Source organism: Apaloderma vittatum, unplaced genomic scaffold (assembly GCF_000703405.1).
Source record: "Apaloderma vittatum isolate BGI_N311 unplaced genomic scaffold, ASM70340v1 scaffold7387, whole genome shotgun sequence".
In the NCBI taxonomy this organism is placed as follows: Eukaryota; Metazoa; Chordata; class Aves; order Trogoniformes; family Trogonidae; genus Apaloderma; species Apaloderma vittatum.
In genome coordinates, this window is record NW_009725638.1 from 71,563 (window position 1) to 77,002 (window position 5,440).

The following is a 5,440-nucleotide window of genomic DNA, read 5'->3' on the forward strand; positions in this document are numbered from 1 at the left end:
GAAAGAGTGGGGTGCAGGCTGGGTATGAAGCCCGTTATTGTTATAATCCTTCTGCTTTATGCACTGCAGACGTAGAGTGACACAATGAACAACACTTCTGCTTTACAGAAACTGATTTTGAGCCTCTGAAATAAAATATTATTGGGTTTACTGGGTGCATCTGTCATTGCCACAAGTTTTTGTGGCGTTACAACGCTGGAAGGAGAGGTAGGAAGCAGAGCTGGCTGAACCCAGCTCACCTCCTGCTGTGATCAGGGAGTGTCACCTGCAACACAGATAACTGAAGCTGCCCCTCCCACTTAATGTGTGCTCTTGAGATAAAAAAAAAAGGTGTAAAAACCCCCACAGAACTGCAACTGTGACACTTCCCCCTGTGATCCTTCAGAGAAGGAGTGGCTGAATTCCAGTCCTGGATTTTCTCAGATAGGAACACCCTTCTTTGGCCACATTTATGGATGTTTAACACTTCATTAGACCTTTGGATGAGAGAAAGTGTTCAAGTTCCAGCTTTCAGCTGGAACAACTCAGGAGAACCTTGGTTCCTAAAGGGCGGGGTTTTTTGAGTTTGCCAATGTGTTGATAATAATATCCTATTTTCCTACATACTTTCTAGGCTTAATATTTTCATATTAAAGGTAAATTCTCAGTGCCATAAAGGGACTGTTCAAATGAATTTTGAACCTCTTGAAGGCCTTTAATTGCTAAATTCTATTTCCCTTTCTTAGCCTTTCACTTACAAGCCAAAAGTGTATGCTGGCTTTATCCAAAATAAAAAAAACCCTGAGCTAGTTCACAAATTGCACTTAGTATTATAGCATCACAGTGATTACACTACTTTCATCTAGGAAAACCTGCAGTAGAACACTCTATATGTCATTCCTTTAACTGTTTATATACAAAGTCCTCTGGAGGAATTTGATATATTTTTTTCACTTAACCCAGTCATGATTCAATTTCTTGCATTCTGAACAGCAGGCACGGATCTATATTTCTATTCTTTATTTCATTACTAGCTGATAATTTTATTGTATTTCATTTTGAGATTCATCTCATGAACACAGTATGTGTTCTGCATTCAGCTATTTTTAGATCTTGCCTGATTCACAGTAAGCTTAAAAAAAAATAATAAAATCCAGTGAGCCACTCAGTACCTTTTGTTCTTGGAACCATTTAAAATCAATTTGTGATCCTCTCCACTCAATTTTTTTCTTTAAAATTGATAAGGTTTTCTTCATGAAAATATGCTGACTTGAGAACAATAATATAGGCTAAAACCATGCATACATTTTTCTTTTTAATTGGTTTTATTTTATCTGTACATTTTCTTATCACCTTCTTTGAAGATGGGATTCTATCAGGAAAGCTCAGTACAAAAGAACAAATACAAGGCCCACTCGTTCCCTCTCTGACTGCACACACTGGAAAAGAGATCTCAGCTCGGGTTGTCACATGGAAAAACTCTCCCTCTTCCCTTTCTCATGTTAAGGTAAAAGTCTTGAATATTGCTCTCTAAGGCTCTGGGAGGAACAGGGACAAGAAGTGGGTTTCTTTCGTGATCTATACCTTCTCCTGGAAGCTGTTCCATCTTCCAACTTATAAAGGCTTCTCAGTCTTGTCTGCAACAAAGCACTGTGAAAAATGAGGCTGGTGAGCACCCTTTGGTAATTCAAGAACTGAAGCATAAATGCTGAATATCCCACCTGTGACATGCTAATGACAGCCTGGGTCCAGGTTTTGAGGTATTCTGAAGCCCACATCTGCAGCAGTTTGAGCCACCAAGAATGTGCTCCATGATGAAATTTACTTCCACAAGGAATACTGCCAGACTGCCTCCAAACTTTGTCTCAATTTGATGCTCATTCAGATCTCCAAAGCTCAAAATATTTTATTGTTACAATAGAGGAAAAACAAAATACAAGTTTAGGAGATGCTATGATGTTTTTTCTCTAATCTATAAAGACTTCAGACAGTATTTGGGACTGGAATATAAAGTGGAATAGAAATGGATCCACAAAATTCTCCTACATTCTTATATTCATTCATGAAAATCATATTGCAGATAAATGCCACAAGAAAGTAACATTGATATGGAAAATTGAAATATCAAAACCACATTACTGTATAGCATTCAGTCATGTAAGGTTACATAGTTACTGACATGCTGAAAACTAAGAGTGTAGATTGTGCTTCTTGTACAAGGTCACTGACTTATCTGTAACAAAGCAAGCAGAAATCGCATACTGCAACTGAGGCAATTTTGGTGGTTTTATAAAATTCTTGTTCCTAGAATAATATTAGGGCAACCTCTTAAAGTTTCCTGTCAGGTGTCAAGGGAATTTCAGATGAAAGAAAACCTTGAAATGAAAGAAAGCTCTGGGATAGATTTGTGTTGCTGGACCTCAGTAGAATGTACTTAAAATCAAAGACCATGGTAATTAGAAATATGTGAGTAAAGATGATAACTGACAAAGTGAGGAAGTTCTCCTCAGGAAGGAGAGCCAGGAGCTCTGAGGTCCCAAGTGCAATCTCCTAGTGAAGCTCTGTCCAAAACTCCTTGGAAATCTCTGCTATATGAAAGTACTAGGATTTGTTTCTTTACAAGCACTGTCAGTTTGCTTTGCTGGAAATGTTGTGCTGGGAGCGGGACCTGTTGTTTTGCTAGAACATGAGCTGTGAACAGGTGGGATGGTGCTTTTTCTGAGAGTAACCTGAGGAAAACCCTGATGTGATGCAGCTTCAGTAAAACATAGTGAACATTCAGCATTTTGGAGCAGACTGCTTACTTACTTGGATCTTTTGTTGCATTTCCTTTACCTTAAAAAGAAAAAATGTTTAGCTTTGGGGTTTTTCACATTTTTTTTTCTTTTTGGCAATGCATCAATGTTTTGCATCAGTCTCTAATTTGGATTAGGCTTTCTACGTAGTGTTGCAGCGTAAATGTTAAATAAAAATTATAGAGAAATAATATCTCCCTCAAATACTATTTAAGATATAATAATGCAGTATGTTCAGATGGACTATCATGTCTGTGTTACTTTTAAATTCCCACTGATACAAAAAGTACAAAGTTTGCATATCACAAACATGGCACAGAAATGCAAATTATGACCATGAACCTCCAACATCAACTTTCAATAAGAATCTTAGCCCAGCCTACACTGCATCTTCAAGTATATTGTCCTAGGCCAGTGATTACAGTCTTTTATACAAGCTCTATTTTATGGGACTATTTTTATATAACGTATATTTTTATCCTGACTTTTTGAAGGATCAGATCCTGTTTGTCATGTAAATTCTGCCTTGTGAATGCTTCAGTGACTTAAACACTGCAGCTCCCAAGAAATTGAAGCAGCAGTATTTTTTCTGTGATTGCCACATACAGACAGTTTTCTCCCAAATCCCTTTGACTGAAAAAAAATGCTGAGAGAGGAGGAAGAATATGTTATGGCACACTTACAATAAATGAAACCACTTAAATAAATTGTACTTGATTCTATTTGGAAGCAAAATAAATAAATAAATATGCAGAGATAGGTATTTGTGTTACACAGGCTGAATGCTCAGATCAGATGCAGAATTTAATTGAGATCCTTCTTCCTTTTCTTTATTCTGTCTTCCAGTCTCAGTCTTCCACCTTGGTAAACTCAAACACAAGTAGCTTGACCAAGGAATCCATCCTACGATGAGTCAGTGGGAGAGGTCTCCCTGCCGAGGATCCTTCTGGCTTTTAGGTATGTTGCTTCAGTCCTGTTGGGTTCACCCAGGTCTGTGAGCTACAGTTGATACCAAAAAAAAAAAAAAAAAGCAGTCTTTAAAACAGTTGCTTAAGAAATCCAGCAAACTGAATGTCCAAAATCATGCTACAATGAAATTACCTACAGGAAGGCTGGGAAGGGACTTTTTACAAGAGTGTCCACTGATAGCACAAGGAGAAATGCGTTTATATTGAAGGAGAATAGATTTAGATTAGATTTTAGGAAGAAATTCTTCAGTACGAGGGTGGCAAGACTTTGGAATAAATTGCCCAGAGATGTTGTGGCTGCCCCCTCCCTGGAGGTGTTCAAGGCCAAGTTGGATGGAGCCTTGAGTATCATGATCTAGTTGAGAGGCATCCCTGCCCATGACAGGGAGGTTGGACTAGATGATCTCTAAGGTCCCTTCCAGCCTAGGCCATTCTATGATTCTATGATTCAAGACAGATGAATTATCATAATTTATACCAGTTTTCAGCAACTGCAAACCAAAGCAAGTGTATTTTTTTAAACTGGTACAGATGCTGGGTATAATAGATCTTTTGCACATGTTCCAGTAACTTAATCTATTTTCCTTCTACTCTACGTACAGTATCTGCTTGGAATGAAAAGATGCTACAATTGTAGTAGCCCTGGTATTCGTAAGTTCAGCAGCTGTTCTGAGATACGTACACACTGCTTATTTTTAAACATGCAAAGCAAATGGGAGGAGAGCAAAGGAAAATGCAGAATTCAAATTGATTACCAGAATACGTTATAAATATGTAAAACAATGATATATAAATTTACCATGGTATCACATGGTTATAATAAGTTGCAACAAAAACATTTTATTTAATTACAGGCCATTGAAACTGAATGTCCACAGCTAGGCAGAATTTTAGACAAAGCTGAATAGTGTTCTAATGCTTCATAGAAGGGGCAACTGCATTCTTGCTTAGTTCCTATTCTGAAAGCAAACTTAAGGCTAATGAAAGACATTAATGTAACAAAACTCTTCCACTCATGAACAAAGCAATGAGTTTGGACAAAAATCACTTAATCTTCTTTGCATTGCCACGATTTAAGATCTATCTCTCAGGTTTAAGAAGACTGTCCAGTTCCAAAAATAAATTACTACCTGTTACACAAGCCTATGGCAGTCTGTAAATTTATATTTCAGGCCAATGGTAAAGTCTTTGCAAGAATCATCCAGCTGCAACTGTAGAGTTGAAAATGATCTGCTGAAGTGACAAAAACTTTCAAGATACCAGCAATTTGGCTATTGCATCTAAAAGATGAAGGCTGAACTATGCACACATCCCAAATTCTATGACCAGATGTCTCAGAAAAATATACTGTATAAAAGAAGCTTTCTCTGATATAATCTATATAAAGTAAAAACTCTGAAAGACACATTAAATAAGTATATTTGAATGAAAGTACAGTAGTTTTTTCTTTGTTGAATATCACTCAAAAAGTATATGCATCTTATTCTGTACAAGCCTGTGATTTCTCTTCAAGGTTAGAAAAAATGATTAGAAATATGGGTGATACTACTTGGACAGTTGGGTATGTCTATGAATTTACTATTTGAGTTTCTATTCATGTTGTTTTTCATTGCAAAACAGTCACAGCTGATTAGGTTTTTCAGAAGATGAAATCCACATGTTGGTAAATTAGGCTGTTATATTTCCTACTTCTTTGGA